The sequence below is a fragment of the Ambystoma mexicanum genome, chromosome 1q (assembly GCF_040938575.1).
Source record: "Ambystoma mexicanum isolate Mex_15411 chromosome 1q, UKY_AmexF1_1, whole genome shotgun sequence".
NCBI lineage: Eukaryota > Metazoa > Chordata > Amphibia > Caudata > Ambystomatidae > Ambystoma > Ambystoma mexicanum.
Window position 1 is genome coordinate 1,260,401,619 of NC_090922.1, and position 26,096 is coordinate 1,260,427,714.

General features: G+C 45.5%; 1 protein-coding gene and 1 non-coding gene across 3 annotated transcripts in view; both read right to left on the minus strand.

The window, feature by feature from the left end:
* FGGY (FGGY carbohydrate kinase domain containing) overlaps positions 1-26,096 on the minus strand; it is a 2,730,916-nt gene that overhangs the window by 1,706,628 nt on the left and 998,192 nt on the right. The window lies entirely within an intron of this gene.
* Positions 360-523, minus strand: LOC138565527 (U1 spliceosomal RNA). The gene has a single exon (XR_011301371.1). It is a non-coding gene; the product is annotated as a U1 spliceosomal RNA (small nuclear RNA).

Consider the following 26,096-nt stretch of genomic DNA (forward strand, 5'->3'; position numbering starts at 1 on the left):
GGCCCGCACTTGCAAATGGCTTTTCATTCCTTTTGTGATACTGTTTGAGTAGTACCCAGGGGAGCTTTTTGATAAAGTGACGTGCAAATTGTACATTTTAAAGAATATTTATTCAGCAACACTGGTCAAGACTACTAGTCGCAGCAGAGTAAATTAACTCATCAAACTGGCCCACATGGGCCAATAAGGGTCCCAGTGACTTTTTCTTTCTTTCACCAATGCATCAGGGCTGGACCCCTGAGCTGCTCGGGGCTGGCCCTCTTGACTACAGCAAAAGGAACTCTGCTGCAAGACCAGGGGCTTTGTGTGTAAACCAGCTGACTCGCACACTAAACTTTTTCTTTCTTTTACCAATAAATCAGGGGATAGTGCGAACGCAGTCCCCCACTACCAGAAATAATGCAGTCGAGTACCCTGCATTTGGGGACATCGCAGGGGTCAGCAAATCCGATGTGCAATGGATGAGCCTCACCGTGGGAGCTCTGCCTTTCTGATCACAGATGCTCCCCTGCCAGGTAAGTATGAGTTGCGAGCAAGAGGGCAGGGATTGGGCGGCGGGGCCTGTTCTGGAAGCCCCGCTAAGCGAGGGTGAGAAGGCCGGCACTGACCCAGACCCAGCCCTCCCGGAAGCCCTGAGCGTCTGCAGAGCTGGGGAAGCTCCGGCAGGCAGAGCCCAGCAGAAGAGGCACATTTAGCACAGTTCATTTCTCCATCAGGCCCTGCTCGGCCTGAGATTTGCATAAATTCGGACCTGGCCGCCAGCCAGCAGGCCCAGTCGGATAGCGAGCAGGCCTGGTGCAGTGGGCCCACTGGCCAGTCGGCCCCAGGCGGGTCCATGGCCCTCCTGAGCCGACAGGTCACCCCTCTTAAATAGAGCGTCTCGGGTGGGGTGCCCCCCATCAGGACACGGCAACGCCATGAAGGCAAGGCCCGATCGGTGCTCGGACGGGACCGGGGCAGCCGGTACCCAGACCCTCCCTCCCCCATAAATCCCCAGGAGCTGCTGTAGCCAGACCCCCCCCCCCATAAATCCCCAGGAGCTGCTGGCTGGGCCTTCTTCAGGTTGGAGGGCCTGGGCGCGAAAACAGAGCACGGGCAGGGTGGCTTCAAGAACTACCGAGGCACCTGATAGCATGGGGCGCACATGGGTGGGGTGGGGGGTGGGTGACATCCATGGGGAAACACACCATAGCGTTTTTTGCCAAACCATTTTATAAGACGAGAGTCCTCTCCTCCTTACCTTGTAGCACAGTGGCAGGCTGACTGTTGGCTGCTGATTGTGGCCTGGGTCGTCGTCGCCTCGCCTGGTGGTCCTCCTCAGTGTGGCTGTCCTGTGTGTGGGCTGGGCACTGGGCTGGCTGGTGGTGTGACTGGTGACTGAGGTCCACTGGTGCACCCCAATAAATCATGCCCAGCCAGGGCCAGGTCCAGGGTGGGTCAGAGGCCCAATAGCATCAGTCACGTGCGTCACGCCGTGATGGACCTGGCGGTACTGAGTCTGGGCGGGCACGGATTTTCATTGGCTTGTTCTTCCCCCAGGCACAAGTGGAAGTTGTTTCAACTTTGTAAAGAAGTGCAACAACAAATTTGTTGTTACTTCCTCCAAAGTTGAAGAAACTAGTGTGCAATGTCACTGGGCCCCAGCTCAGCCCTGCAGGCAGGCTGCCCCCCCAGGGTCAGGACTCGGAGGGAGGCGGCAGGTGTTACAATTGCTTTAGTGTGTGCAATTGCTTAAGCCGCCTGCCGCCTCCCTCCACAGATCAAAGTAAACGTTGAACTTGGCCGGCCCGAGCAGAGCGCGGGCCGAGCACCACACGGTACCGGCCCCCCACGGCCGCCGGTGGCCTGCTCACCATTTTGAATGATGCTGCCTGCTTGCTGCACATGCATCTGTATGCATCATAAATTATGATGCATGCATGATGCAATCATCAAAGCAAGGTAACAACATCTAGTGTTAACCTGCTATGATGATGAATTGTGTGAAGACACTGCAGAGTGCAGTCTGCAGACAGTGTCGCCGGTGCCTCCTGGCTCCTGCCCAACCCAGCCCCAGGCAGCCCAGCCCCCAGGAGTCTGACTTGACTTCCCGGCCGCGGGATGAAAACTTAAAAAAAAATAATAATTAATCATTTCACCCCAGGAGTCCGACTTGACTTCCCGGCCGCGGACTGGGAAAAAACAAAAAACAAAAAAAACAAAAAATTCACAAAATGATGATTGGAGTGCGCGGCAAAATAAGCACTATGCGCGGCTCACAATCAAAAGGTGCGCGGCCGCACAGGCGCGCACCTTACAGGGAACATTGCTCTGGGTATAAAATAAGCTAATAGCTATTCCATGTATCCCCTCCTTTCTCTCCAGATTCTCCAAAAATGCTTCTTAAGTAGACATCATAGTGAAGTGCACAATCATTTTTCTGGGCTTCTCACCAATGCACAGCCCAACCCGAAATGCACGGTCGATGTCAGCCTTACAAGTGACTACCGAGTGGAAGGACTTATGTAGCAGCGTAAGAAGCAGGGCGATATGGGCAAGTTCACTCCAGCATCTTCACCGACTTACACAATGCAGAGCTTGTGGCTGCGGCATTCTTCTCTTCAAATAGCATGTGCTAGTAGGCTTTGAAGATACCCGCAATCTCACCCTCCAGCCTCCTAGAACTCTTTTCCATTTCTTCCATGCTTACTTCAAGGATGGCCAACTTTCTGGCCAAAGAGGTCTTCATATGACCAATGTACTTGGCCACCTTGGCCTGCAGTGAGCAAATGCCAGCAGCGCTTGGGAATTAATCAGACATCTCAGCCTCAGCAGCAAGGATCATGGGCCGATTGTTCTTGGTGACCTGGTTCTCTACTCTCTCAATCTTTGTTTGTGGCTGGGCAGACATCTGTGATTTACGTCAAAAACAAAAGAAAATCTTTTAAAAATCAAATCAATAGGCAAATCAGGGTCAGGGAGGAAGCTGGAGGAGGAGAAGGCGCTTGCAGCTTAAGATCTAGACAGAAGACCCTAAAAGCAATGTTACACGGGGGACTTTTCATAATGCATGTTTAACCACACGAAGATAAAAAAAGGTTCAAATTTTTATAAAAACTATATATCATCATGATATTAATATATCATATTTTCCAATGCACAGTAATATTTTGTCATGCGACCAGGCATGCTTGTGGAGCTGGTTCTACAATCAAAAATGTGTTTTTGTAGATTACAAGGAAACATGTATAAACTTCTCTGAACCATTTTTTTCATAGGGAAAATTTGACAAATGTGTGAGCTAAGAACATTCATTAAGGCATAGGTCCACATTGAAATAAAAAAATTCTCCTTTATACCAAAGCACACATGTGTATTTAAAGTGTACAGGGCAAAATGTATGTGTTATCTAATAATTCCTTCAAAGAGTACTGCATCTGTCCTGTTCTTGCTGGTACCGCTGAACCTTCAGCAAGTCTTGTACTGTATCTGCCCTGTTCTTCCTGGTTCAGCTGAGCCTGAAGTGAGTCGTGTATTGCATCTGCCCTGTCATTCCTGGTCCAGTTGAACCTGAAGTGAGTCGTGCACTGCATCTGCTCTGTTCTTCCTTGTGCAGCTGAACCTGAAGTGAGTCTTGTACTGCATCTGCCCAGTTCTTGCTGGACCAGCTGAACATGAAGTGAGCCTTGTACTAAATCTGCCCTGTTCTTGCTGGTACAGCTAAACCAGCAGCGAGTCTTGTACCACCTCAGCCCTGTTCTTGCTGGTACACTTCAACATGCAGTGAGTCTTATACCACATTTGCCCTGTTCTTGCTGGTCCAGCTGAACCTGAAGTGAGTCTTGTACTGCATCTGCCCCGTTCTTGCCGGTGCAGCTATACCTTCAGCAAGTCTTGTACTGCATCTGCCCTGTTCTTGCCAGTAGAGCTGAAACTGCAGTCAGTCTTGTACTGCATCTGCCCTGTTCTTGCTGCACCAGCTGAACCTGAAGTGAGTCTTGTATTGCATCTGCCCTGTTCTTGCTGGTACAGCAAAACCAGCAGTGAGTCCTGTACCTCATCAGCCATGTTCTTTCCGGTACAGCTGAACCTGCAGTGAGTCTTGTACCACCTCAGCCCTGTTCTTGCTAGTACACCTCAACCTGCAGTGAGTCTTATACCACATTTGCCCTGTTCTTGCTGGTCCAGCTGAATCTGAAGTGAGTCTTGTACTGCATCTGCTCGGTTGTTGCCAGTACAGCTGAACCTGAAGTGAGTCTTGTGCTGCATCTGCCCTTTTCTTCTGGTCCATCTGAACCTGAAGTGAGTCTTGAACTGCATATGACCTGTTCTTGCCGGTACAGCAAGACCTGCAGTGAGTCTTGTACTGCATCTGCCCTTTTCTTTTGGTCCAGCTGAACCTGAAGTGAGTCTTGTACTGCATCTGCCCTGTTCTTGCTGGTACAGCTAAACCAGCAGTGAGTCTTGTGCTGCATCTGCCCTTTTCCTCTCGTCCAGCTGAACCTGAAGTGAGACTTGTAGTGCATCTGCCCTGTTCTTGCTTACAGCTAAACCAGCATTGAGTCTTGTACCACCTCAGCCCTGTTTTTGCTGGTACACCTGAACCTGCAGTGAGACTTGTACCCCATTTGCCCTGTTCTTGCTGGTCCAGCTGAACCTGAAGTGAGTCTTGTACTGCATCTGCCCATTTCTTGCCGGTACAGAAAAACCTTCAGTGAGTCTTGTATAGCATCTGCCCTGTTCTTGGCAGTACAGCTGAAACTGAAGTCAGTCTTGTACTGCATCTGCCCTGTTCTTGCTGGACCGGCTGAACCTGAAGTGAGTCTTGTATTGCATCTGCCCTGTGCTTGCTGGTCCAGCTGAACCTGAAGTGAGTCTTGTACTGCATCTGCCCTGTTCTTGCTAGTACTGCTAAACCAGCAGTGAGTCTTGTACCTCATCAGCCCTGTTCTTGCTGGTCCAGCTGAGCCAGAAGTGAGTCTTGTACTGCATCTGCAATGTTGTTGCCAGTACAGCTGAACCTGAAGTGAGTCGTGTACTGCATCTTCCCTTTTCTCCTGGTCCAGCTGAACCTGAAGTGAGTCTTGTACTGCATATGCCCTGTTCTTGCCGGTACAGCTAGACCTGCAGTAAGTCGTGTTCTGCACCTGTCACGTTCTTGCCAGTTTAGCTGCACCAGCAGTGAGTCTGTCTTCAAAGGCTATTTGCGTTATTACATGGATATGACTTGGATATTTCATTGAATAAAGGTGTCCATGCTCCATAAGATGTGTAAGCAGCTTTCATAACAAATACTTTGTTATTGCATGAGGAGACACAATGCGTCTTCTGGAATATTTTAGAAAACATTATTCAAGGAGCACCCACATTATGGGAATAACCCAGTTGGTATGGAGGTATACCCCCATAGAGAACAGTGACATAACACTTTACCCAGCACATTAGCCTCCCTGAAGTGGTACTTAATGGAGGTGAAACATTTTAACCACTCTGCAGATCATCTCCATTTTGCAGCTCTCCCGGATGGGGACTTGGTTATGTGGGGTTGAAGGTCCCCCAAGTAGGGTCAATTATGGACTGCAACCATGTACCTCTATGCAAGTCGGTCAGCAGTTCCCTTGGTCCGAGGCAGGCACCATAGACCAGACTGTCAGCTAGACTCCAATCCAGGGGATAGGTGGATGCTTGCATGCTCCCCTCAAAGGACAGGGGCTCCTGTCCAAACCAGGACAGAGTCGCGGAAGAGTTAGGAGCTCCATCATAGCGTTGCTGTGCTGCACATGCTGCACACCTCAAAAAACAGCAGTGTGCATAGGGAGAGTCCCCGCAGCTCTTACTGAGGCAAATTGAGCTTTGCAGTGACTTCAAACACTAAATATGAGAGTAAGAATGTGGTCAAGTTCTATGCAATTAATACAGCCCCCTTCTGACTAGATGTTTGGTGTGGTTAAGTTATTTTGATCTCTTTGGTGCTTATTTTCCTTTGTTTGAACAGCGGGGTGCCTGCACCCTTCTTTGTTGTGTTTCATCAAAGGATTTGAATGAGGGGTTTTCAGCAGACTCTGGTACAGTTAATGCAGGGCTGTGCGCTCTCCTCCTTTCACGAATATCACATGACAACCTCATTCACTGATGAAATAAGAAAACTTTGTGCTGAATAGCCACTTTGGCGACCGCTGGAAAGCTCACGAAAAGGAAAAAGCAAGTAAAATAAAAGGGATGGAATTTGTAGGAGGGTTTGCTAGAGGTTTGGAATGAGGTAAGACTTAGAGGAGAGAGTGGAACAAGGGAAAAGATGAGGAAGCTGAGAAAAGGGGAGTCTTATGAAAGAAGGAGAAAGACAAACAGGTATAATGAACAGAAAGGGAAAGAAAGGGTACACCGACCACCAGAAGTGTGAGGAAAGAACCTCTCACATATATCAAAAAGGATATTAACATGTCAACACATGTATCATATAAGGAGCGTCGTCATAATGTCATAGTACCCCTTTTCACATCTGTTGTTCATTCTATGTTTTTCAGATACGGCTTAGGCTGTTTTCAGAATAATGTTTTTTTTTTCCTTTTTTTTCAGTTCATAATGTAAGTATATGCCAACAAGCAAACAATGTGCTAATCTGAATGTAAAACAAGTGTTCCATTTCCTGAACAGCTTTTTAAAGTGATGTTCTAAATAGCCTGTGGCTGGATTTCTTGAGGTGTTGGAGAGCTTCTTAGCACCAAATTGCAAGAAAAAAAGAAGCTGCCACAATAATCAAGCTCAGCCGGAATTAATTTAAATACATTTTATGGAGGTAATTTTATATCAACTGTAAATTGCATGGAGGGGACAACATACGTTTGCACTTACGTGCTGTTGGGTCTCCTCCAAACTATTCCATCATTCACAAGGGGAGGAGGAACCGAAAAGAATAAAAGAAGGCAAACATGTTTTTCCTCTTTCATTTTACTCTCCTTCTTGTCAAAATGTAAACGCTGCCTGCACATTACACTTTGCATACAGTGTTTACTAACAGATTCATGCCAGTAGCAGCGTTAGAGGCCAGTTCACGCAGTGAATGAGGGTGTCTGTGCAGTGCCTAGCTGGAAAAGCATAGAGAAGGAGCGAGACGGAGCGGCACGCATTGAAGCTTTATTGGTTGGTTGGAGCCAAGCAACAGCATTAGCGGGCAGTTCCTGTAGTTCTGCATTAGGACGACGACCAGAGGGATTCACCCCGAAAGGGAATTCTGGCCCTTGATCCCATCAGGCCATGGAAGTGGAAGCTGGCGCGTGGTGCGTCTTTATAGCGCGTGTAGGCCCCCAGGAAATCGAGAATAGATTTCTATGGTATCCGAGTGGTCTTTAGCAAAAACGCAGGAGGATTCCATATGAATCCCTTGATTTAGATTAGATGTATACGTGCATGCAAATCTCATGCAGGCGTAGAACGTAACACACTGACAAGACATGTTATCTCAACTCTGTGCCCCTCTTCTGCCGAGTCACTGCAGCTGTAGTGCCTTGATCCCTTCTCTTCCCAGTGTGTGTGCTAGCCCTGTTGCTGTGATATCATGAGTGAGTGATGGAATGCATGCATATTATGGAAGGTTCATTCCAAGAGGTTTCAGGAGCTACAGTTGGAAGAGCTGCCTGGGTGGTGGGGACCAGCGGCTCTCCTTCTTCCCCTTTACTTGTAACCTTTGTGACCATGACTTGATTAAAAGGAACCTGCTTCTACCCACCTGGGCCTCGGACGTTCAATTATCCTTGAGGGGGCCTGGAAATGGATCTACTGTGCAGTTAAGGAGCTTTGGAAAGGGACAGCTAGATGAGGAGACCGACCGCCACAGAAAGGAAGACCACCACCCAGGGTAACATCAATGAGAATGTAAAGCTTTTCAAGCTGGGGAGAGTGCTATAAATAAAAAGTCCCAGGAGGATAGCTCAGCGGCAATGTGCTCGCCTCGGAAACAAGACAACACGAAGCAACACAGGTTCGAATCCTAGCTCCTATTATAAATATGCAACTAAGAGAAACATACTCCTGTAACAGCGCCTCGATGCACGGGCTGTGTGAGCGCTTTAAAAATGCAAATGAATAAAGAACCTGGGATAAGTATAGCGTTTTAAGATGGGCAGAGTGCTGTAAAGATCTGGGATAACATTTGAGAAAAGGTAAAGCGCTTCAAGCTGTGCAAAGCGCTATACATCAAAAGAACCCAGGGGTACCATCAAGATAAAGGTAAAGCGATGTACGAAAGAATTCCCGGAAACGTGAATGAAAATGTAAAGCGCCTCAAACCGGGCAGTCCTCTCAAACCGGGCAGTCCTCTAGGATTTTAAACACCCAGGGACGGCCTCAAAGAAGCTTAAAGCAGCCTAGAGTGCCGGGTAACCAGAAGGTAAAGCGCTGTGCTGAGCGTTTAAGGAAAAAAATAACGTTGCAAAGTAAAGTGCCTAAAGCTGGGCAAGACAACGCGAGAATGAAGCACTATAGGCAGGGCAGAGTGCGGGTTATTTAAAAGAAGGGTGTTGTAATGTGTTTCTGAGGTGAGGTGCAGACATCACTGTTACATGGAATGTTGTGATGTCAGAGGGAGTGTTGGGGATGTTATGCTCTGAATGCTGGGTTCTAAGATTTACAGTTGAGAGCTATGCTGGCTTAAGGGACATGCTGATGTTCTTCCTGGCAACTTACATACAATAAACCTACAAGTAACTTACCTGCTGGGCCGTGTGTTCTTCAGGTACCGAGATTTTACAAAGTTCTTCAGGCAGTGTAAAGCAGCCAGCGCAGTAGGAGATATACACATATATACTTGAAGAGCCAGTCATCAATACTAGAGCTAAAGTGTTTCTGATTGAGCAATTTGAGGTTCTTACTGGGCGGCTTTGGGGCCAGGAGTAGTTATGGCGCTGCCAGAGGCTAACAAGGGCTTCTCACCTATGAGTCACTGAGTGTGCAGCATGATGCAGACCTGCCTGTTCGGGGATGGCCAACCCTAGAGTTATTATGGTGACGTCGCGTTACGTGTAAAGGACACGTTCTGAGGGGTGAACCTTGCACATGGTGACACGCCTGCAATGAGGGGAAGCAGTAAGAGGGCGAGTGGCCATTGCCCTCATTACCATATTGGAGACAGAGAATTTCCCGTGCCAACTGGAAGAGGCAGAACTTGTTCCCCGGGGAGTCTATCACAGAGCTCTGGTGGGCACGAGGGGATGCCACCTTGTGAGGTGACAATATGCTGTGGGTAGTTGGTCATGACTCTCCTCATGGACACTACGCAGTTTATTTCTCTCATGTGCTTTTCTCTGCTTATTGTTTGTGTGGGGAATTGTTTCTCTACGCCCCCTTGAGTGGAGCGTTACAGAATTTCCATGCAGTGTTCTCGGTTTGAATTTGATGAATATGGGTGCATGTTTACAAGGAAAGGGAGTATAAGTTAAGTCATGTTTCTCCTCAAAGAATTAGGAGGGTGGGAATGGAAAATGCTATGTTGTGAGGTGAAGTTGTAATTGTGAGTTCGCAGAAAGAACATAAAGGTGTGGTGATGTGTTAGCTGAGTGTTCTCTGTGATGTATCTGGTGAATAGCATTCCAACGAAGGTGCATTGGAGCGCATTAAGAGTCTGTAAATAGAACAGGCATGTTGCAGTTTAAAGAAAAGGAGTCAGTAAGGGGCAATGTTTTTATTAGTGACACATGTCAGTTGTATTGAAGGAAATAAAAAATGAAAAGTCCACATATTGGCTGGAAACATCAATGATGCAACAACGGTTGTGCATTTGTTTGGAAGTGGCAAAGGTCACTTTAAACAGAAAGCGTGGCTACCAAATGTTGACTGGAATTATCATTAATACTACAAAGATGGTGCATTTCGTTAAAGTGACAGTATAAAAAAAAGGAGCCAAAACTTTTGTATTTCTGTGTGTGTGCATGTTTTTTCTAAGACGGACAAATTTCATCTTGGAAAATGTATACAGCAAGTATGTATGTTAATTATTGTGGAGAAGGGAATTGAACTGTGATAAATTGTATTTGTGTTCGGATGGTGCCCTAGTTTTTCCATGGAGCAGCAAAAGAGGTGTGAGTAAGGCACTTATTTTGTGATGAGCATTCTGTGATGGCACTGTGTTTGGTCCCGGACTTCAAGGGATGTCCACTAAATTATTTGAGTAAAAGACGTTGAAGATAACATAAGTCAGTGAGAGGGAGGGAACGGACAAGTGCTGGGGGCCCAGGGGAGGGAAGTGCCAAAGGGGAGCCAGGGAGGAGGCCTCCGGCTAAGTGCTAGGGCGGATGAACCCTAGGAGGGATGCACGGCCGCCAGACAAGGAGCCCGCAGGGGCAGTGCCGTGGGGATGGAGGGTGCTGGTGTCGACTGGGTAGAGGGCCTGGAATTCTGGATGAGTCATAGGACCAGGCCACCAGTATCAGCAGCAGTGGGGTGATTAGCAAGGAAGAAAAGAAGGGAAAGAGGAGGCAAAAAGCAGAGTTTTGAGGAGTTTCCGGAATTTAAGGAGCTCCGGCTTAAATCAAAGAGGGGCAGGGAGGCTGCTCCAAAAGGAGGCACCAGCTGAAGAAAGGGACCGGCCCCCATTCTCTGCTTAAAGAATTCCTTCACCATATTTTTGAGTCTGTCATCCGTCTATGTGGCCCCTTTTCTCTCTATCTGGTTAGGATGTTTGTTCTTTTAGTTCTATCTGCCCCTCTCCTCATACTTGATAGCAGTGCGCCTGCTGGGCTTTTTGTTCTACATATCTCTCTTTCTTGATTGTGGTGTGATCACCCTTGCTTCTGTGTGGTTGATAGTGAGGTGTGTGCTGTCCTTTCCCCTTCCCCCCTGTGTAAGTTTTTGTTGTGAAAGAAAGGGGGGGGTGTAGTGTCTTGCTCCCTTATATGTCCAGTGTGTGTGCTAGCCCTGTTGCTGTGATTTCATGAGAGAGTCTTGCAATGCATGCATATTATGGAAGGTTCCAGGAGCTACAGTTGATAGAGCTACCTGGGTGGTGCGGACCGGTGGTCTTCTCCTTCTCCTTTACTTGTAACCTTTGTGACTAAGACTTGAATAAAAGGAATCTACTTCTACCCATTTGAGCCTCAGACGTTCAATTACTATATCAGTAAAATGGGCAATAAAAAGCATTTCGCTTTGTTTTTACTTGTCTATTTCCCGCTGCACCTCAAATAAAATGAGGCTGTTCATGAAGGAAACAACAGTTGAAATGAAGCCTCAGAGAAATAATGAGGGCTACTGAAATTATCACACCATGCAGACGTTACCAGTTCAAGAGTAGTGGCACTTAGACAACTTTAGTAACTTTAGTAACCTTTGAAAAAAGGAGCTCTACAATCAGCATATTGGATTATTGTGATTACCTTTATCTATGAAGTAGACACATGTAATTGACTGGGAAAACATTCCAGGACATGATTACGTTTAAGGGCAAGGATGGAGCATAATTATAGTAATGAAGGTCATCCGTAGGTTTAAAATTGGGTTTAGCATCCTCATCAAGTGACTGTATTGGAAAGAGCTCCTTTAGTTTAATTACAGAGAGTAGAATAAAGGGACGATGGGGAGTCCTGAAGGAAGGCAATCAATATCAATTATTATTCATGTAGCAAAGTACATTGTAGGGTTCTTTGTGAGGAAGGAGGAAGTAGTGGTAGGTACCGTTGGTGTGGTTGAAGGGCCTACTGGTGAAGGGGTAGTAAGGTTGTGTTAACACCTTTATCACTTTAGGAGTTCATCAGAGCAGTATGATCCAAGCACTCAGGTAACATCTGATAAGAAGGCCATATTCCTTAGAATGTCTATATTTATGAATATTCCCAAGTCACGCAAGGTCCGGTTTACGCTCCTTTAGTTCTATATTAGCTTAATTTCAGAACATGTACATAGACTGCCCTCCTCGCATAGCTTACTTTTTATGTGGGTCATGGTTCATGTGCTGCTCTACGGCTTCTCAAGTTTTTGTTTTAGTTATAAGGTGGTGCTCCAACACCCCCTATAAGTCAAGACTATTCCATTGGTGTACAACTAGGTAGGAGATGGCATGTGAGGAAGGACACACAACTTGTAGGTGTTGTTTGATTATTTCCCCACCCTTTGACTGCCCAGAGCCATGCTAATCCCTATGGCCATTTCCACCCAGTACCTGCCCCTCACCACCCAAAGCATGTCCCTCTAAGATTTCGTTGAGCTATCATTATCAAACAGTAAAATCAAACTTTGGCCTGCCAGCATTGTTTCTAAGCTGCATGTTGAGAGTGAATAGCTTAATTCCTGCTGTAAAAGCACTGATAAAGCCAGCAGTTTTATCTGACCTTCTCATAGTACTAACACCTGACATGGGGCAGTATAAGAGATGTAAAGTAAAGTGGTTGACTATTATACAAGGCATATTCCCCACCTTAAAATGTGCTGATCAGACATGTTTTCTGGGCACAATAACATGTATTGATTTGTAAATGCTCATGAGTTAAACCATTGGTGCCCATTACACACCATCTTTCCATTTAATTGAGTGAATGCATTTTTTTTTACTTCTAACCATTTATTACGTGGCCATCACTTTGTTTCTCAATAAATAAACTGTATCCAATAAAATATCAAAATGTCTTATTCACACCTGACCTTCGTTACCTGAATATCTTTGGTAATTAATTATTGGAGTAAACCTTTGGTTTGGACGAAGGGTAAGAAAAGCCACAGCATTCATTTTCAAAAGAGGAGTATTTATTGGTAAGCAGTGTTTTTACTGTAGCTTTCAAAAGGTAAAAACCTCCACATCCTTGGTTATTTCATAGTTTAAGGGAACTGTGTTTTCTGCATGCTGTGTGGTCAATTCCTGGTTTGTCCAAGCCTACGCCCACCTTTCTCTTTGACTGCTTTTTTAAGTGGCCTTATGCCATATCACTGTATTTCCAATGACCTTTCCGGATATATTTACAGTGATTCCTTTTATGTTCAGATTGCCCTGTTGTAGAGACTGGAGTGGGGGTAAGGGGTGGAAGTGAAAATGCTTTGGGGCAAATCACAATATAGCAGCCACTGGCTTGTAGACACTGGCAAATCAAAATGCTTTTTTCAAGTACGTTTGAGCTCAATGATAATACAGTCCAAGCTCACATGTTCAATTGTCCTAAAGTGGCTGGGAGGCAGGAATCACAGAGTTCTCAAGTTTCCCGTGGCCTTGTGTGAGATGTGGGAATGCCATGTCCTGTTTTTGTTTGGAATTGTGGGGAAAAATCTACAAGTCCCAGGATCCAAAGGGAAAAAAATAACAGGACTGGATTGCCTTTTTACACATAGCCACTTGAAACTTGAAAGCTCTGGAATCAGAAGTTGGCTTTTAAGTGGCGCTTTAAGGGCTGCCTATATGCTGCAACTATTGGCATGGGAAGTGAGGCTAGAAGAGAACTGGCATGTGAGGGGGAACACACATGCAAACAATGCTGTGGGTATTGTTTGACTATGCGTCCACCCACTGACTACTCATGGCCATTCTGGTCCCTATGACCACTCTCAACCACTACCTCCCCCATCTAAAACCCCTTCTCCTCAGATCTTTTTGAGCTAGGCCTGTGCTTATGTTATATCTCAGCAGTCTCCAGTAAGATAATGGCATATTTGCAACAATACCACAGCTCCTGGTGTAAATAAATGTCTCACACAAGTGTGCTTTCAGACATTTGATTCATAATCAATATGTGTTCTTGCATCTGTTCCTTGCTATTAACTTCTGCTAATAAAAGGCATTGGCACAGATAATAGTGTTGGTTCTTACATAGGCATTAGGTAGGCATTTGTCAGGCATTGTCATAATACACCCAGGTGCTAACACAATTTGCCAACTGTTGCAAACTTATGGCTAGATAGTGCCTGGAAAATGTGTCTCCCATGCCCACATGAAAGCCAAAACTGTTGGGCCTGTCAATGCTCGTTTTCTCTAGAAGACCATACAAGAAATAGAACAAATATTTGTCTATTTCATGCATTGGAGGGTACTGACACTGGAGATAGAAAAAGGGTTTTATTTCTAGTTCCACCACTCGTAAGCCGCTCATGGCAGAAGTGGCAGAAGTACTGTTTCTATTTCTGTCACCCATTGGCTGCTTGTGCTAGAAGCATATTCTATTTCTACCGCCTACTCGCGGTAGAAATAGAAAAGTATTTTTTTTCTGTTTGCAGCATGGGAACGTGCTTGCACTGGAAATACATTTTTCAAAAAGAGTTCCCTGCTGTGGAGGGGCTTTGCCTTCTTAGACCTATAAACATAATGCCAGAATCACTTTTGACCATATCCTTAACTGTGCCTCTGTCTGGATCCTAGTTCCATGCCCTGGGTCTCTGTGGCTCTTTATTTTGGACCCCTTCCAGGTTTTAGTCTTTACACTCCAGCTCTTGCCCTAGTCCTCCTCCTGTTTTTACTGATGCTACTATTCTTGTCTCTCCACCTCCTCCTCTTCTCACACCTGCTCCCCCTCCTTCTTCTGCTCCTCCTCCAATTGCCCCCACTCTTCACCTGCTCCTCCATCCTCTCCCTATCTGTCTACTGTTTGTTCTCTCCACCTCTCTCTTCCGCTCCTCCAATCTCTTTCCAGTTTCGCTCTAACAACAATTCTCAGAAACATCATCCCCATGACCACATCGCCAGTGTGGCGTTGCGCATGTTCACATGATACCAGGAACACGTGGCGGCGTGTCAGCATGGTCACATGACCTATGTTAGTATAAGCACATGAAGCGCGCCAGTAAACCAGCTGATGCTGAAGCCCTTACTGTGTGGCTGTGTCTTTATTGCCACTGCCCAGTTGGAATTCTACGCTGACGACAAGGAACAAACCCCAGCCTCCACTCACACACCTCACAGGTGGTCCCAGCACGTCGGCCCGTCCATACGGAGGCTGTGTCCCTCGCTGGCTCGGGGGTGAGAAGATTCCTGAAGGGGGGCAGAGCCTTAGCAAATGGCCGTCGGCTTGCTCGCCCTACTGCTGACGAGGACATGTGCACCGCTCACGGAGCAGCTAACAGACGTGTATCCAATGGCAGGTAGATGCATCAGCAGAAGCAGTTAGAGCCGAGCTGATTGAGGGGTATCCAAACCTACAGCGGAACAAGGCACTGCTGTTACAAAGTAATAATAAACCCTGGAATCAGGTAGTGCATGAATGGCCAGGGGGAGGCCGAGTCACTGAAAGTGCCCACTACGCCCAGACTAAGATTGAAAGCACCCATAAGAGACTCTTCTGGCCCCACTCCAGCCTTCTGCAGTACCAAGTGAAATACCAAGAGAAAAGAGACAGATCATCACATCACCCCAAGTGGTTGGAAGAGTGTGAAGTGCCCCGTCCTACCGCCTGCAGCATGTCTAACCCAGCCCAAGGAAAAAAACCTTTGCCTGCACCAGCGCCTATGGCTCACAAGAGGGATGCATTCCCGCTGCCATCCCTGCTTCCCTTCAACACCTCTGACACAACCAGCCTATGGCCGAGATGGAACAGGTGGATGAAGGAATTTGATGCACATCTAGATGCCGGTGGTCTGCAGAATGAAAAGCGCATCATAGGACTGATCATTGTCACAGCTGGCCTGGAAGTACGGGCATCATCTTTGAATTACCGGAGGACGTTGAATATAAATATCAGAACTTCAAACAAATACTGAATTAACACTTTGCAATACATAGGAATGAGGATTATGAGAGGCACATATTCCATACCACAATGCAACTTCCAGGTGAAAGCATGGACAAATTCATCACACCTCTCAAGTCCAGAATAAAACACTGTGAACTTCACCTGTACAACAATGAAAAGGCCATCAAGTCGCAAGTCATAGCAAGATGTGAGTTAAAAAGGAAGCTACTGCAAGTTCCACAATAGCTAGCAGAAATCCTCGTGCTACCAAGGGCAACATTGGTGTTAGACATACAGATATCCACCGTAAGCAAAACCCACATCTCATCTGCACCCAGCATCAAAGAAGAGCCATAAATAATTTTGTCAGACATCAGCAATCATCCCAAGACATGAGATCGGAGAAAAGACTATGTTTCCGTTGTGGCCACGATTTACCACATGATGGGTCATGCTCAGCCATTGGCCAAGTATGCTCAGCCTGTGGGGTTGAAGACCATTTTTGAGTGATGTGCAGAAACCCCAAGGCCTCCAGACTGAGTCCATTGGATCAAAAACATCACCGATACATGTTCCCTCCCCGCCAGCAAAAGGAGGAGAGAACCAGATACTCAGAGAGAAGATACTACAAAGAGAGGCGTCATACTCTCTGCCACCAGAGGTCTGTCGCAAAGGAAGGAGGCTAAAATAAAAAGAAGAGGGGAAAATGGACAAGCTCTCCACCCTCTCATCTCATTATTGTTCAACATGGATCAGTGTGGCTGTATCCTGTTAGCCACAGTCCCCTCTAGAGTTCTTCTTCATAGGTGGATATCATGAATATCCATGTTGATTTTGTTTGTCTTCCCATTTCCCTTAAGTGTAATCAATCTTTGCATATGAAAAGGCTACCTAATGGTTTTTCAGATCTCATTGTCATGACCGTTTTTATTATAACTAGCATATCTTTAAGTCCAAATTTTCCGACTTGTATGCTACTTTACCCTAAACCATGAAATTAAAAAAATCCACATGGATTGTTAAAGGGCTGCACAATCCTGTTAAAAGACAGAAAGTACTTTCACACCTTAATAAAGCAAAGCCATACATTTCCTGTATCCTTCTCGAGCTCTCCGCTCATCCGCCTCCAACCCCCTCAGGGTCAGTCGCTTCTCCAAGCAATGAGTTGGTGGTAGATCTCTTTCTTCGGGTGGTGCCTCATTCTGTAACAGCCTCTCTGCCTCCCTTAAACTTGAGGAGAACCATCTCCGGTTCCGGAAGCACATCAAAACCTTTCTCTTTGCTTCTGCTTTCTCTCCCCCTCACCTCTGCTGACCTCCTGGCTGAAACCTGAACCACATCGCCTACCTGGACACCCTCTGATCTCGGGCCCAGGTCAATTCCCTGCCATTGTCTCACACCTGCACCTGTATCCCTACAGTCAACTCTACCAGCCCCTGACACTAATTGTCCGCTCTTACCTATGCACTTGCCACGTGCTGGCCGCTACTCAGTTATTGTTATCATCTTGTACTGCACTTGCCACATGCTGGCCGTTACTTACTGTTATCATCTTCTACTGGACTGTCCCTGCCCCCTTCTCATGCACTTGCGCGACTTGAATGACACCTGGCCTAGTAAGATCATTGTCTGTCCTCCCTCTGTTCCCCTCCCTTACCTCGTCGCGCCTTCAAGCACTTGTGCATAGGCATGTTATAAATGCCATATCATATCACATCTTATCATATCAAGAAAATGACCTTTCACAGGCAGAGGCTGATAAACTCAAATGTCACTGGGTGGGCCAAGTCTTTTCAAGTGCAGCTAGTGGCAAAAAGAACAGTGTAATTACTCTCATCAATAAGGCGTTACAATGCAAAGTTATAGCAAATGAATCTAATGATTTAGGCAGATGGGTGCTAGTAAAGCTACTAGTAAAATCCATTGAATATGCAATTTTGAATATTTACAGTCCAACACCGCCAGAACCCTCCTTTTGGGTACAATTAAAAAAAACATTTTTCAATCCAATCCTAATCATCTAATTGTATGTGGAGATTGTGACAAAATCATGGATCCATTAATTGATAGTAAGACCAGTGTACATTTTAAAAACACTAACTCTCATACACAATTTACAAATGTTATATCACAACTTGGCTTTATAGATGCTTGGCGCATAACCACTCATCTAATTTGGAATTCACTTTCTTCTCTAACCCCCATAACTCTTTCTCGAGTTTAGATTATGTATTAATTTCCAAATCCATGAATAATTCCCTTCTGGATGCCCAAATTGAATGTATAACGCTGTCAGATCATCCGCCAGTCCATATTCAACTTACTTTCCTGCAAAATGCTCGCAAATCCAACAGATGGACATTTAACATAGCCCTCGCAAATCACTCAACAACACAACAATTTATTTTCAGAAAATAAAAGCCAAGACACTTCTGTTGCTAATAATTGTGATTGCTGTAAAGCTGTTATGAGTGGTCATATTATATCTTTTGCTGCTTATCAAAAGAAAAAAAACTCAAACAAGAATCAGACAGTATTCTCAAACAACCCTAAATCCCTTGAATACCAATATACACGCAATAACTCTAAGGACCTGATTCACAGAACGTTTTCTAACAAAGCAAGGAAGTTACTTGCTTCATACCTCAAATTCAAGAAAGAAAAGCCAGAATTGTGGTTATCAAAGATCAAACAGGCAATAGGACTTTTTCTCATAAAGAAATGATCCAAATGTTTTCTAAATTCTACCAGAAATTATACACATCTAATGCTTCCTCTAATAATATGCATGCCCACGATTTTCTTCGGCATGGCCTCATGTTACTTATCCAAAGGTTGATTTACAGACATTGAATATTCCTATCTCTCCAAGTGAAATGTATAAAGCCATAAAAGATCTTAAAAAGGTAAAGCTATTGGTCCGGAGGGTTTTCGTATTGATTATTTTGTCCACATTGGGGAAAAAAGAGACACAAAATATCCCTATGCTAAATTAAACAAACACGTGTGTGTGCGGGAGCAGGATTTGCTGTATTGAAATTCGTTCCATTCTTTCGCCTTTGCTCTTTAACAATCACCTTTCTCTGCTGGCATGCCTCATTTCCTCCTTCTCCCCCAACTTCCAGTGCTACGCTGATGACACACAACTCTTCTTCAAACTTTCTACTGACACCCTTGCTCCTTCCTTCATCCCTGACTGCCTCTCTGCCATCCAGGAGTGGTGCACTGCTAATTATCTCTGCCTCAATGATAGCAAAACAGATATTCTCGCTATTGGGTCCCCTGCCCCCTACTTCTTCCCTTCACTCTGGCCTTCCTTTTCTTCTGAAGCCAGGAATCTCAGAGTCATCTTCGATTCCTCCCTTTCCTTCATCCCTTATATTCAGGACATTGTCATGAAGTCCCACTTTCAGCTCTTCCTTCTCAAATGAACTCTCACCGTTCCTCACCTTCCCCCAGAGACTCAATGTTACCCGTGCTCAGGTCCGCTCCATGCGGTTCCAAGTCTTAAAATCGCAGCAAAAATGGCTGTGTATACAAAATATCGTGGCAAAAATGGCGTGGTTTTGCTGCCACAATAATGTAAAGGATGCAGGGGACACCCCCGCAACCCCCACTCCCCTTAAATGGTATAATGCAGTACACCTTTACCGGGTCAAACCACGTCATTTTTGCCGTGACATTTTCTTTTACCGACAACATTTTTGTTGTGTTTTTATTACCTGATACCCTCCAGGCTAGACTATTGCAATAGCCTCCACCTTAATCTTCCTTCGTCCAGCTAACCCCAAATAGGGCAGCAACACTTATCATTGGCCTCAAGTCCAGGGACCGCATCTCTCCTGCCCTACAAAGCCTTCACTGGCTCCCGGTCTCAGCACAGATTAAATTAAAATCCCTCTGTATCATCCACAAGGCTATCTGAGGCCGGGGACCACGTTATCTTCAATGCTTCCTGACCAAATACTCCCTTCTAGACTCTTGTGTTCCTCTGGAGCCAACACCCTGCATGTGAAGCGGTTTGCTAAACAGAGAGCTGGTGGTCGATCACTTTCCTTGGTGGGCACCCTCCTGTGGAATAACCTTCCTCTCCCTCTGCGACTTGAGCAGGACCTCCTTAAGTTACAGAAAAGCAAGACCTTTCTCTTTATCACTTCCTTCTCTTCCATTATTCCCTGCTAATCATATATTAGCGTGAATGATGTGTAGGGCCCTTATGTATCCTCAGGGCCGTGACTCCCCACATCTCTCATCCCATCCGCTGTGTATTTACTGCACTTACTTAAGCACGCACTCCCCATTGGAGGTTGCACTTAAGTTCTTCTCTTATTAGCATTTCACCCTGAGCACCACAGCACCTATCCCTTCCCACCCCATGCACTTGCACGTTCTGGACACTCACACGGCTTAGTAGGTTTGTCTCCCCTCCCTGTTAATCTCGTTAATTGTTTGTACTATTAATTCAATTATTTATATTTGTTGTAATGTACTGTCTTCCTTCCCCTGTCCCCACCCTCTTGCCCTGTGGGCGCTTTGAAACAGTTGTTGCTAATCGTTTAAGTGACAAATAAATAAATAAATACAATAAATAAAAAATATAATATGGCTTCTGTTCTAAAGAAAACACAGTGAAGCATGCATTCTTAACTGTGGTCCACTCCAGAGGTGATTGTTGATAGCTCTGGGGTCCACAGTTAGAGTGCCAATGCTCACATGAGACCACCACCAGAGGACCAGAGTGCAATCTAGTTGAAATGCCCACTTGTCTGGGATTTGTGGGGTAGGCTGCAGGGTTGCCAATCCGACTTGGTGTTGCTCCAGGATTTTCCAGTGACTGGTCTTCTTGCTGAGCAGAAACCCAAATGAGGCTAAGGGGACAGCCTGAGTGGAGAGCCGAGAGCATTTCCAAGATCCCATACATGGATTACTTTCCCAATTTCTTGGTTCTCAGGATTGCGGATGGAGTGTTTCTGATTGTCAATGCCCAAAGGCATTGTGCTGATGCTGTGTTTTTGGGGGGCTTTTTTACGTGCTGTCTGAAGGGGAAATTGCTGTGCAGTGGGGTTTGCAATTACACCTCACAAAAAGTTAGTGCTGAGACAGTGCTGAAATTGGGTTGGATTTCCTCAAATTCTGAGTCTGGGAAAATTGTCTCTCTGGAATCTGCATCTGGGGAAAACAAAAGCCCATGCCCAGGCCGCTGTATACAACTATCCCCACAATGACCAGATGTCCCCAGCGTTTAAAGACATAACTTCAGAGCTCAGAGTTTGCCTTTGTTATTTTTTAAACGTAAGAATGATTAACCTTAGATTACCAGAGGCACAACAGCAGTACTTGGTGGTACAGGATTCCACCTGGGACCAAGGAGCATCCCAAAACCAAATGTTATAGTTTACACTCTTTATTTGAGGGCATATCACAAGAATGATCCCACCCAAATGAAAATCGTATCTTGCCAAATAAACAAAGCTGGGATTGTTGCCCTTTCCCTTCAGAGAACCTCCTCTTGTCCAATGTCTTGTTCTCGGGATGCTGGTTTCTAGGTCTTCCTGGCCTCTCAGAGGTAAATGTACAAGGTCATACAGTTGAAAAAGGGATTACCCTTCCTGGCACTGCAGGCTTTTGGGTGCCCTTTTCTTGGTCTGAAGAAAATGCAGGCTTTCTGGGATTGCATACCCACTGCTCACTGCGTTGTAAAGTCCTGTGGGTAGACAGGTCATTGGACTTAGCTGGCACAGAGAGCTTGAGATAATCTCTGGGGGCAGGCCTGGCCTGGGCTACCTTCTGGAGTTTCTTGGCCAACCAACCTCTCCGATATCACAGTCATTTCTTCTCCCCTGCCACACAGCTGCCACATCCACCACCTATTTCAGCAGTACTTCTTAGGCATCTGCATCACTAGTATCCTCAGCAAAGGACAGACAAAGATCTTGCCTGTCTGTGCTTGATTGGGATTTATCAGGCTATGATCGAGTTATTTTTCTCCTTACACACCCGGTAGGCCTCTCCATGTGCCACCTACCAACAGAACCCATCCCCATTCACTCTAGAGCTTCCACAGCCAAGGTCCAAAGGTAGCCTGAGACAGGAACCCTGATGAGCTTCATCAACATTCCCCGTGCCCGCCTACAACACTCTCCAACAAACTATACTCAGACTTGTATGCTGATTAACGCCCGCTCTGCAGTTGATCACGCCGCCATCGCCAACCTCATTATTATTATTATAATTATGGTATTTAAAAAATAGAGCGCTTTACAGAGGTGTAAAACATTATAGATGCATAACGGAACACTTTTCAGAGGTAACAACAAAACAGATATACAGCAGGGGTAGGAAACAGAGGGGCACAGAGGAGAGGTACAGCTGTACTGGGTGGTGTGGAAGAGCGGGCGGGCTATGTCTAGTGCGTCCGGTGGTACGAGGGGTGACGTGATGGCCTAGGTGTTGAGGAGGAGAGACTCCTTGAAAAAGTGGGTCTTGAGTACTTTTCTGAATTGTAGGAGCGTGGGGGTGAGTCTGATGCTGACGGGAGGAGGTTCCATAGTCTTGGGGCTTCAACCACGCTTTCAACACCATTTTTATCACAGAAAACTAGTTCTCTAGCACCTACTCCCACATCTTCAACGTCTTCCTGCCATACTGACGGCACGTGGAAATCTTGAGGTGGGGTTGCAGTCATTCATAAGAACGCCTGGGCCAGTACAATTAACTCATTACCCACAACCGGCTCCTTTGAATCCTCCTTGTGTCGTTTCCCATTAACACACAGGATTTGGTCACTGCTACTGGCCATCTCAGGGGAGTGGTGACTTCATTGTTGACTTCTCCAACCTTCTCTCCTCCATGATAATTTGATTCTTTAATAAGATCTTTTTCAGAGACTTCAATGTCCCAGAGTTGTAAACAAGCAAAACACCTGTGTGGCACACTACTCTCCCTGACCAACTCCATGGATATCAAACAAATCATACTTTCCCATGCACATGCCAAAGGCTGCATGCTAGACCTCGTCTTTGCCTTCTTCCCACTCTTTTCCTGCACAGACCCACTTCTTCTTGGCTGGACCGACCACACCACGATCCCTCTATCCTTATCGCACACACATTGTTGCCACATAAAGGCCAGTCTAAATGCCCAGCGACTGATTGCTGCTAGAAGAACTAGTGGCTATCTTCATGACAATCGCCATCACAGTGACTGATTGACGCTCTTTCAAGAACTTCCCACTAGACACCCTAGAGGCTACCTTTGCAACATTCCACATCACAGGTGATGCTTCAGCTGGCCTGGAATCAGTGACTCCACCAAAGAAGCAATAGATGCCCATGCACCTCTGAAGCCTAGCCTCACAAAAGTGAAACCATTTTGAAATGGTAGACTGAAGAGCATGGCTCCAGAGCTTGCCCAATGAGATCCTTCGAAAAGCAGCAGAGCAAAAAAACAGAGCTTGTAGGATCTCGGATTCCCACAAATCATTGCATGCCCAAACACACAGGAATACTTAATTATTTTAACTACTATAATTAAACACAATCTGACTGGTTAACTAAATTAAAAGTCCAAAAGAAGTAGAATAACAGAATGCAAATTGTATACATCCACATAGCATAGTGATTCCAAGTCCTATTTATAACACAATAACAATAATATAAGAATTTATGGAAACTGAACTAATTTATGAAGTTCTTGATCAGGTAATACAATTGGAGACAATTTGTATTCACGAATGACAATGATGCAGGTATGACCCTGTATCGCAATGGTGTATAAGGTTGATGAGTTCTTTTTTAATAACTTAAGAAATGCATTCTTAACAATATTGCTCATTAGCAACCTGGGAGGCGCCATCCACAAATAAGAATGTCAGGAACGTGGGCTGTATTCACCAAGGAAAGGCTGCGTTCCGAGCATTCTCATTGGTGTCGGGCACTTGCCTAACCCACTCCCCCTTCACCATTAAGAACCCGTGTAGTTTCCCTACACGAGTGCTAATGGTGAACTTTTTTACAAAAGGAAAATAAAAATAAAACGTATCTGTGCGTCTCGACTCCAGCAGTGCTGCTCTTCGGGAAGTCTGTTGTCCAAGTTGATGATGTCGCCATCATCAACATGGAAAATAGATTTCCCTGACAGCACTGCCGGAGACGATCTGAAAACTAAAGGTAAGTTTCTTTTTTCTTTTTTTTTTTTTAAACACCATTGCACCCGTGTAGGGAAATTACAGGGGTGCCAGTGGCGATATTAACCTTGGCGGAAAGGCACTGCTGCCCTCATTCAGGGACCCTCACTTCGCTTGGCCCCTTAACATGAGCGGCAGGCCGTTACCGACAGGGTCGGCCCGCCATCTAGGTTAATATCATCTCAATATTTTATATACCCAATTATTAAATTAAAAGTTAATTTAAATGTTTTCTACAGTAGTTAAGATGGGAACAGAGCAGTGCATTTAATGTATAATAAAAACAATTCCTGTATGAATTCTGCTCTTTGGCCGTGGATTTCTCTATGTGTTATGCAGAGTTTTGAAGGGGATTCATTTTTTGACTGGAAGCCAAAGCAGTGTTGTTAGCTCTGGGTTGATGTGTTCTCTTCTAGTGAGTCTAAGCAGTAGTCTTGCTGCTGGGTTCTGTATTCGTTACAGCTACCTCATAAGGTAGGCTGGCATACTGAGATAGATGCTGGTGGCGTAGTCTATTCTTGACATGACGAGAGAGATGCCAGCAAATGTTCTGTGTGTGAAGGTGAGGAAGGGAGATATCTTCTTGATTGAGTGTAGGTGGAAGAAGCATTTCTTCACTACTGCATTGACTTGTGGTTTTAGTGTTAGTTCGTTGTCCATTAGATTCCAAGATTATTTACCGCTTTGGATTGTTCTAGCAGATTTCCCAGCCCGGTGGGCCATGGAATGCAGTGGTTGTTCAGCAGGTTGTTGGGAGCGATCATGATTTTGGTTTTGTCCAGGCTGAGTTTAAGGCTGTTGGTGCTCATCCACTGGTTTAGTTCAGTGAAGCAGTGTCTTGACTAAAGATCTGATTCTGAACTTGATATCCATGCCAAGCTCTAATAAAGTAGGATGGCTGGGCCACATTACATTTTTGTTTTACAAACTATCATGGCCAAAGTATTTTGATGGCCCCTTGAGCTCTGGAAATATCCTGAAGACTATGCTAAAAAGCAAAGCTATGTACATTTTGGCATCAGCCAGTGAGGATGAAGCATTATCTAGGACATCTGATAGGGCATATATGCCCCTAACCCCTGTGGGAGGGATTGCTAAGTATTTGGTTCATGTCTCTGTGCCTTTACACCATGCTTTCATGGCTAAAGCTAGATTTAGCATTCTGCCTTTTGGGGAAGTTCTGCAGAAATGTTCTAGGGGGAAGGAGGAAATCTCCAACTGGAACTTTTTGTGCAGGACTTCTGAGACACTTAGCCACTTTGTTTTGTTTGGTCCTTTATTTTGTGATTTTAGAACAATGTTTTTATTGACTATTTTAAGAGAAAAAGGCATTAGGTCTGTGATGAATCCTGAGGAGTCATCACTAAACCCCAGCTTCAGATCTCCTCCCATGTGGCCAGGGGAAGCTAGCCACTACCTTATTCTAACCCTGAGGTGGTATCATGAGAGAGGATCACATGGGAGGAGAAGGCTGTCAGGGGGAATTGGTGACTCCTTCCCAAATTCCCAACTACTTAAGGGCATGTTGTCATTGCACAAGTGCCTCCCATGAATCTACCCAAAGAACATGTCATGAAGAGTTATCTAAATAACATACGGTTTGTGCCTTGAGAGTTCAGGAATTAAATGTACCATCCTCTAATTGTCATGATTATTTTTTAAGTGGAGGTCCTGGCCCCAATGTTAAATTCCAAACCTTTTACATATCACCCAAATATTTAAGAGGCAGACCGCTAAGGTTATGCTGAAGCTAGTAGAGGAGCAAGCTGAGAGCAGAAACTCCGGCACAGCAGTAGAAAATGAAGTGGATATGCCACAACAGACCGGTGAATTGGCCTGAAGTTAAAGGTGACCCTGCGTCACTCTGAGCAGAATATTTTGCAGAAATTAATGATTTTGAATACTGAACTATAAAAGCAGCAGTACAAAGGTGACAAGGGTGCAATTCTCCTTCTCTGAGATACCAATTTGGGGAAAACTGTAAACCGCATTGACAACAGCTAAGAGGCTGTAAAAAAGCAGTATAAATGCCACCCAGGCATAATTCCCCTGCTTTGGGATAGCAGCTTGTGGAAACCTGCATTGCCCACAGCTAAGAGGTTGTAAAGAAGCAGTACAAACACAAACAACAAGAGTGCAAGTCCCCTTCTTTGGGATACCAACTTGGGGAAATATGTATCCCACATTGCCAAGAGTCAAGAGACTATAAAAAGAGATGGCCTTTGTTCAACACTCCTCACATTGCATTCTGGTGTGGAGAACCTGAGAACAAATATTGCCTATAAAACTGATTGTAGTTG